Below are 10,038 nucleotides of genomic sequence, written 5' to 3'. Positions count from 1 at the left end.
TCCAAAACAACTTCCGAGCCTATGGTACGTTCAACGTAAACCGTGCACCTATCTTGCATTATGATTAGCACTATCTCCAAACGAAACGAAAGGAGCTTCCACTTGAGCCTTATCACGTATGAGTACCATTGTGTGCATCCAAATCGATTTATGAGCCTATGGTACGTTTGGCACAAACCATGCATCTATCTTGCACCGACACTAACACTGTCTCCAAACGGTCCAAAATGAGATTCCACATGACCCATGTCACCTGGGAGTTCCATCGGGTGCATCAAAAACATTTTTCGAGCCTTTGGTACGTTCAACGCAAACCATGCACATATCTTGCCTCAAGATTCGCACAATCTCCAAACGGACTAAAACAAGCTTCCACTTGAGCCTTGTCACCTAGGAGTACCATCGGGTGCGTCCAAAATGATTTTTGAGCCTATGGTACATTTGGCTCAAACTATGCACATTTCTTGCACCAACACTAACACTATCTCTAAACGAACCGAAACGAGATTCCACATGACACATGTCACTTTGATGTTCCATTGGGTGCATCAAAAATGTTTTCCGAGCCTATGGTACGTCCGGCGCAAACCATGCACCTATCTTGCATCAAAATTCACACTATCTCCTAATGGACTAAAATGAGCTCCCACTTGAGCCTTGTCACCTAGGAGTACCATCGAGTCAGTCTGAAATGATTTTTGGAGCCTATGGTACGTTTGGCGCAAACCATGCACCTATCTTGCACCAACACTAGCACTATCTCGAAACAGACCGAAACGAGATTCCACATGACCCACGTCACACTGGAGTTCCATCCGATGTGTCTAAAATGATTTCTGAGCCTATGGTACATTTGGCGCAAACTGTGCACCTATCTTGCGTTAAGATTAGCACTATCTGCAAATGAACGGAAATAAGATTACACTTGAGCCTCATGACCTAGGAGTTCAATCTAGTGCGTCCAACATGACCTCCGAGCCTATGGTACATTCGACGAAAAACTGTACACCTTTCTTCTGTTAAGATTAACACTACCTCCAAATAGAACGAAAGGAGCTTCCAGTTGAGCCTCATCACCTAGGAGTTCCATCAGGTATAGCCAAAATGACTTTAGATCCAATGGTATGTTTAGTGCAAACCATGCACCTATCTAGCGTCAAGTTAGCACTACCTCTAAACCGACCAAAACGATCTTCGACTTGAGCTTCGTCAACTAGGAGATCCATTGGGTGCGTCCAAAATGATTTCCAAGCCTATGGTATGTTCGGCGCAAACCGCGCACCTATCCTGCGTCAAGATTAGAACTATATCCAACCAAACCAAAATGGGCTTCCACTTGAGCCTCCTCACCTAGGAGTACCATCGGTGCATCCAAAAGGATTACTGAGCCTATGGTATGTCTGGCACAAACCGTGCACCTATCTTGCACCTACATAAACATAGTCTCCAAATAGATCGAAATGAGATTCCACTTTAGCCACGTCACCTAGGAGTTCCATCAGGAGCGTCCAAAACATTTTCCGAGCCTATGTTACGTTCGGTGCAAACCATGCACCTATATCGCATCAAGATTCACACTATCTCCAAACGGACTAAAACGTGCTTCCACTTGAGCCTTGTCACCTAGGAGTACCATCGGGTGCGTTCGAAACGATTTTTGAGCCTATGGTACTTTTGGCGCAAACCGTGCACCTATCTTGAACCGACACTAGCACTATCTCCAAATAGACCGAAATGAGATTCCACATGACCCACGTCACACAGGAGTTCCATCGGGTGTGTCCAAAATTATTTTCGAGCCTATGGTACATCTGGCGCAAACCATGCTCCTATCTTGCGTCAATATTAGCACTATCTTCAAACAGAACGAAAGGAGCTTCCTGTTGAGCCTCATCACCTATGAGTACCACTGGGTGTGTCCAAAATGAATTCTAAGCCTATGGAACATTTGGCGCAAACCGTGCCCCTATCTTGCACCGACACTAACACTGTCTCCAAACGGACCGAAATGAGACTCCACATGACCCATGTCACCTAGGAGTTCCATCGGCTGCGTCAAAAATGTTTTTTGAGTCTATGGTACGTTCGGCACAAACCATGCACCGATCTTGCCTCAAGATTCATAGTATCTCCAAACAGACTAAAATGAGCTTCCACTTGAGCCTTGTCCACCTAGGAGTACCATCGGGTGCGTCCGAAACGATTTTATGAGCCTATGGTACGTTTGGCGCAAACCGTACACATATCTTGCACCAACACTAACACTGTATCCAAACGGACCAAAATGAGATTCCACATGACCCATGTCACCTAGGAGTTCCATCGGGTGCATCAAAAACATTTTCCAAGCCTATGGTACATTTGGCGCAAACCGTGCATCTATCTTGCGTCAAGATTAGCACTATCTCCAAACGAACGAAAATGAGATTACACTTGAGCCTCATGAACTAGGAGTTCCATTGGGTGCGTCCAACATGACTTCCGAGCCTATGGTACTTTTGACACAAACTGTACACCTTTCTTGTGTTAAGATTAGCAGTACCTCTAAATGGAACAAAAGGAGCTTCCAGTTGAGCCTCGTCACCTTGGAGTTCCATCGGGTACAGCCAAAATGACTTCAGATCTAATGGTACGTTTAGTGCAAACCACGCACCTATCTGGCATCAAGATTAGCACTATCTCTAAACCAACCAAAATGAGCTACGACTTGAGCTTCATCAACTAGGAGATCCATTGGGTGCATCCAAAATGATTTCCAAGCCTATGGTTCGTTCAGCCCAAACCGCGCACCAATCGTGCGTCAAGATTAGAACTATATCCAACCGAACCAAAACGGGCTTCCACTTGAGCCTCCTCACCTAGGAGTACCATCGGTGGTCCAAAATGATTACTGAGCATATGGTACATCTGGCGCAAATCGTGCACCTATCTTGCACATACATTAACACAGTCTCCAAACGGACCAAAACGAGATTCCACTTGAGCCACATCACCTACGAGTTCCATCGGGTGCGTCCAAAATGTTTTCTGAGCCTATGTTACGTTCGACGCAAACCATGCACCTATCTCATGTCAAGATTCACACGATCTCCAAACGGACTAAAACGAGCTTCCACTTGAGCCTTGTCACCTAGGAGTACCATCGGGTGCGTCCGAGATGATTTCTGAGCCTATGGTACGTTTGGCGCAAACGGTGCACCTATCTTGCACCGATACTAGCACTGTCTCCAAATAGACCAAAATGAGATTCCACATGACCCATGTCACCTAGGAGTTTCATCGGGTGCATCAAAAACATTTTCTGAGTCTATGGTATGTTTGGCGCAAACCAAGCACCGATCTTGCCTCAAGATTCACCCTATCTCCAAACGGACTAAAATGAGCTTCCCCTTGAGCCTTCTCACCTAGGAGTACCATCGGGTGCATTCGAAATGATTTCTGTGCCTATGGTACGTTTGGCGCAAACCGTGCACATATCTTGTGTCAAGATTAGCACTATCTCTAACTGAACCGATACAAGCTTCCACTTGAGCCTCGCCACCTAAGAGTACCATCGGTGCATCCAAAATAATCATTGAGCCTATGGTACGTCTGGCGCAAATCATGCACCTATCTTGCGCCTACATTAACACTGTCTCCAAATGGACCAAAACGAGATTCCACTTGAGCCATGTCACCTAGGAGTTCCATCGGGTGCGTCCAAAATGATTTCTGAGCCTATGGTACATTTGGCGCAAACTTGCACCTATCTTGCACCGACACTAGCACTGTCTCCAAACAGATGGAAACGAGATTCCACATGACTCACGTCACATAAAAGTTCCATCGGGTGCGTCCAAAATGATTTCTGAGCCTATGGTACATTTGGCGAAAACCGTGTGTGTATCTTGCATCAAGATTAGCACTATCTCCAAACGAATGGAAACGAGATTACACTTGAGGATCATGACCTGGGAGTTCCATCGGGTGCGTCCAAAATGACTTCTGAGCCTATGGTACGTTCAACACAAACCATACACCTATCTTAAGTTAACATTAGCACTATCACCAAACAGAATGAAAGGAGCTACCGGTTGAGCCTCGTCACCTATGACTACCATCGAGTGCGTCCAAATCGATTTCTGAGCCTATGGTACGTTTGGCGCAAACCTTGCACTGACACTAACACTATCTCCAAACAGACCGAAACTAGATTCCACATGACCCATGTCATCTAGGAGTTCCATTGGGTGCATAAAAATGTTTTCTGAGCCTGTGGTACGTTCGACGCAAACCATTCACCTATCTCGCGTCAAGATTCATACTATCTCCAAAGGACTAAAACAAGCTTTCACTTGAGCCTTGTCACCTAGGAGTACCATCGGGTGCGTCTGAAACAATTTTGTGAGCCTATTGTATGTTTGGTGCAAACCGTGCACCTATCTTGCACCAACACTAGCACTGTCTCCAAACAGACCAAAACGAGATTCAATATGACCCACATCACACTGGAGTTCCATTGGATGCGTCCAAAACAATTTCTGAGCCTATGGTACATTTGGCACAAACCGTGCACCAATGTTGCACTAACACTAACACTGTTTTCAAACGGACCGAAACGAGCTTCCACTAGAGCCTAATCACCTAGGAGTTCCATCGGGCAAAGCCAAAATGACTTCAGATCCAATGGTATGTTCAATGCAAACCATGCACCTATCTAGTGTCAAGATTAGCACTATGTCCAAACCAACCAAAATGAGCTTCGACTTGAGCTTCATCAACTAGGAGATCCATGGGGTGCATCCAAAATGATTTCCAAGCCTATGGTATGTTCGGCGCAAACCATGCACCTATCTTGTGTCAAGATTAACACTATCTTCAAACGGACCAAAATGAGCTTCCACTTGAGCATCGTCACCTAGTAGTACCATTTGGTGCATCCAAAATGATTTCCGAGCCTATGGTACATTTGGTGCAAACCGTGCACCTATCTTGTGTCAAGATTAGCACTATCCCCAAATGGACCAAAATGAGATTACACTTGAGCCTTATGTCCTAGGAGTTCGATCGGGTGCATCCAAAATGACTTCTAAGCCTATGGTACATTTGATGCAAACCATACACCTATCTTGCGTTAAGATTAGCACTGTCTCCAAACGGAATGAAATGAGCTTCCAATTGAGCCTCGTCACCTATGAATACCATCGGGAGCGTCCAAATCAATTTTTGAGCCTATGGTATGCTTGGCGCAAACCATGCACTTATCTTTCACCGACACTAACAAGGTCTCCAAATAGACTGAAACAAGATTCCACATGACCCATGCCACCTAGGAGTTCCATCGGGTGCATCCAAATCGATTTCTAAGCCTATGATACGTTCGGCGCAAACTGTGCACCTATCTTGTGTCAAGATTAGCAATATCTCTAAACAGACCAAAGCGAGCTTCCACTTGAGCCTCATCAACTAGGAGTTCCATTGGGTGCATCCAAAATAATTTCTAAGCCTATGGTACATTCGGTGCAACCGCACACCTATCATTCGTCAAGATTAGCACTATCTCCAATCAAACCGAAACGAGCTTCCACTTGAGCCTTGTTTCCTAGGAGTACCATCGGTGCGTCCAAAATGATTACTGAGCCTATGGTACATCTAGCGCAAACCGTGCACCTATCTTGCACCTACATTAACACTGTCTCCAAACAGACCAAAACAACATTCCACTTCAGCCACGTCACCTAGGAGTTCCATCGAGTGCATCCAAAATGTTTTCTAAGCCTATGGTATGTTCGGCGCAAACCATGCACCTATCTTGCATCAAGATTCGCACTATCTCCAAATGGACTAAAACGAGATTCTACTTGAGCCTTGTCACCTAGGAGTACCATCGGGTGCGTCCGAAATGATTTCTGAGCCTATGGTACGTTTGGCGCAAACTATGCACCTATCTTGCACCGACACTGGCACTATCTTCAAACAGATGGAAAAGGGATTCCACATGACTCACATCACACAGGAGTTCCATTGGGTGCGTCTAAAATGATTTCCGAGCCTATGGTACATTTAGCGCAAACCGTGCACCTATCTTGCGTCAAGATTAGCAGTATCTCAAAACGGACCGAAACGAGATTACACTTGAGCCTCATGACCTGGGAGTTCCATCGGGTGCGTCCAAAACAACTTTCGAGCCTATGGTACGTTCAACGCAAACCGTACACCTATCTTGCATTAAGATTAGTACTATCTCCAAACAGAATGAAAGGGGCTTCCAGTTTAGCCTTATCACCTATAAGTACCATCGGGTGCGTCCAAATCGATTTCTATGCCCACGGTATGATTGGCACAAACCATGCACTTATCTTGCACTGATAGTAACACTATCTCGAACAAGATTCCACATGACCCATGTCTCATAGGAGTTCCATCGGGTGTGTCCAAAATGTTTTTTGAGCATATGGTATGCTCGGCTCAAACCATGCACCTATCTCACATCAAGATTCACACTTCTCCAAACGGACGAAAACAAACTTCCACTTAAGCCTTGTCACCTAGGAGTACCATCAGGTGCGTCCAAAATGATTTCTGAGCCTATGGTACGTTTGGCGCAAACCGTGCACCTATCTAGCACCGACACTAGCACTATCTCCAAATGGACCAAAATGAGATTCCACATGATCCATGTCACCTAGGAGTTTCATCGGGTGCGTGAAAAACGTTTTCCAAGCCTATGGTATGTTCAGCGCAAACCATGCACCTATCTTGCATCAAGATTCGCACTATCTCCAAATGGACTAAAACAAGCTTCCACTTGAGCCTTGTCACCTAGGAGTACCACTGGGTGCGTCCGAAATGATTTCTGAGCCTATGGTACATTTGGCGCAAACTGTGCACCTATCTTGCACCGACACTAGCACTGTCTCCAAACATATGGAAACAAGATTCCACATGACTCACATCACATAGGAGTTCCATTGGGTGTGTCCAAAATGATTTCTGAGCCTATAGTACATTTAGCGCAAACCGTGCACCTATCTTGCGTCAAGATTAGCAGTATCTCCAAACGGACCGAAACGAGATTACACTTGAGCCTCATGACCTGGGAGTTCCATTGGGTGTGTCCAAAACAACTTCCAAGCCCATGGTACGTTCGACGCAAATCATACACCTATCTTGCATTAAGATTAGTACTATCTCCAAATAGAATGAACGGGGCTTCCAGTTGAGCCTTGTCACCTATGAGTACCATCGGGTGCGTCCAAATCGATTTCTGTGCCCATGGTATGCTTGGCACAAACCATGCACTTGTCTTGCACCGACAGTAACACTATCTCTAAATAGACTAAATGAGATTCCACATGACCCATGTCTCATAGGAGTTCCATCGAGTGCATCCAAAATGTTTTCTGAGCGTATGGTACGCTTGGCTCAAACCATGCACCTATCTCGCATCAAGATTCACACTTCTCCAAATGGACTAAAATGAGCTTCCACTTGAGCCTTGTCACCTAGGAGTACCATCGAGAGCGTTCGAAACGATTTCTGAGCATATGGTACGTTTGGCGCAAACCGTGCACCTATCTTGCATCAACACTAGCACTATCTCCAAACCGACCAAAACCAGCTTTCACTTGAGCCACATCACCTAGGAGTTCCATCGGGTGCGTCCAAAACAATTTCCAAGCCTATGGTACGTTCAGCGCAAACCGTGCACCTATATTGCACTGACACTAACACTATTTCCAAACGGACCGAAACGAGCTTCCACTTGAGCCACATCACCTAGGTGTTCCATTTGTATAGCAAAAATGACTTTAGATCCAATGGTACGTTCAGTGCAAACCATACACCTATCTTGTGTCAAGATTAGAACTATCCCTAAATGGACCAAAACGACCTTCCACTTGAGCCTCGTCAACTAGGAGTTCCATCGGGTGCATCCAAAATGTTTTATGAGCCTATGGAATGTTTGGCATAAACCGCAAACCCATCCTGCGTCAAGATTAGCACTATCTCCAACTGAACCGAAATGAGCTTCCACTTGAGCCTCCTCACCTAGGAGTACCATTGGTGCGTCAAAAATGATTACTGAGCCTATGGTATGTCTAGAGCAAACCGTGCATCTATCTTGCACCTACATTAACACTGTCTCCAAATGGACCGAAACGAGATTCCACTTGAGCCACGTCACCTAGGAGTTCCATCGAGTGCGTCCAAAATGTTTTTTGAGCCTATGGTACGTTCGGCGCAAACCATGCACCTATCTCGCATCATGATTCGCACTATGTCCAAACGGACTAAAACAACCTTCCACTTGAACCTTGTCATCTAGGAGTACCATCGGGTGCATCCGAAATGATTTCTGAGCCTATGGTACGTTTGGCGCAAATCGTGCACCTATCTTGCACTAACACTAGCACTGTCTCTAAACAGACCGAAACGAGATTCAACAAGTCCCACATCACAAAGGAGTTCCATCGGGTGCATCCAAAATGATTTCCGAGCCTATGGTACCTTTGGCGCAAACTGTGCACCTATCTTGCGTCAAGATTAACACTATCTCCAAACAGACCGAAACGAGATTACACTTGAGCCACATCACCTAGGAGTTCCATCAGGTGCGTCCAAAACGACTTCTGAGCCTATGGTATGTTCAACGCAAACCGTACACCTGTCTTGCGTTAAGATTAGCACTACCACCAATCGGACCGTAATGAGCTTCCACTTGAGCCTTGTCATGTAGGAGTACCATCGGGTGCGTCCGAAAGGATTTCTGAGCCTATGGTACATTTAGCGCAAACTGTGCACCTATCCTGCACCGACACTAACACTGTCTCCAAATGGACCAAACGAGATTCCACATGACCGATGTCACCTAGGAGTTCCATCGGGTGCATAAAAAACATTTTCTAAGTAAATGGTACGTTCGACACAAACCATGCACCTATCTTGCGTCAAGATTCGCACTACCTCAAAATGGACTAAAACGAGCTTCTAGTTGAGCCTTGTGACCTAGGAGTACCATCAGGTGCGTCTGGAACGATTTTTGAGCCTATGGTACATTTGGCGCAAACCGTGCACTTATCTTTCACCAACACTAGCACTGTCTACGAACGGACTGAAACAAGATTCCACATGACCCATGTTACCTAAGAGTTCCATCGGGTGCGTCCAAAACATTTTCTGAGCCTATGGTATGTTCAGCGCAAATCATGCACCTATCTTGCGTCAAGATTCGCACTATCTCCAAACGGACTAAAACGGGCTTCCACTTGAGCCTTGTCACCTAGGTGTATCATCGGGTGCGTCCGAAATGATTTATGAGCCTATGGTACGTTTGGCGCAAACCGTGCACCTATCTTGCACCGACACTAACACTGTCTCCAAACTGACCGAAATGAGATTCCACATGACCCATATCACCTCGGAGTTCCATCGGATGCGTCCAAAACGTTTTCCAAGCCTATGGTACGTTTAGCGCAAACCATGCCCCTATCTTGCGTCAACATTCACACTATCTCCAAACAGACTAAAATGAGCTTCCACTTTAACCATGTCACCTAGGAGTGCCATTAGGTGCGTCCGAAATAATTTTCTGAGCCTATAGTACGTTTGGCGCAAACTGTGCACCAATCTTTCACCAACACTAGCACTGTCACCAAACAGACCAAAACAATATTCCACATGACCCACGTCACACTAGAGTTCCATCGATTGCGTCCAAAATGATTTCTGAGCCTATGGTACATTTGGCGCAATCCTTGCAACTATCGTGCGTCAAGAAACACTACTTCCGAGCCTTTGGTACGTTCCACGCAAACAGTACACCTTTCTTGCGTTAAGATTAGCACTACCTACAAACAGAACAAAAGGAGCTTTCAGTTGAGCCTCGTCACCTAGGAGTTCCATCGGGTACAACCAAAATGACTTCAGATCCAATGGTACGTTTAGTGCAAACCATGGACCTATCTGGCGTCAAGATTAGCACTATCTCTAAAATGACCAAAACGAGCTTTGACTTGAGCTTTGTCAACTAGGAGATCCATTGGGTGCGTCCAAAAT

Source organism: Miscanthus floridulus, chromosome 9 (genome assembly GCF_019320115.1).
Source record: "Miscanthus floridulus cultivar M001 chromosome 9, ASM1932011v1, whole genome shotgun sequence".
Taxonomy (NCBI): domain Eukaryota; kingdom Viridiplantae; phylum Streptophyta; class Magnoliopsida; order Poales; family Poaceae; genus Miscanthus; species Miscanthus floridulus.
The sequence above is the reverse complement of the archived record's forward strand: the minus strand, read 5'-3'. Positions refer to the sequence as shown.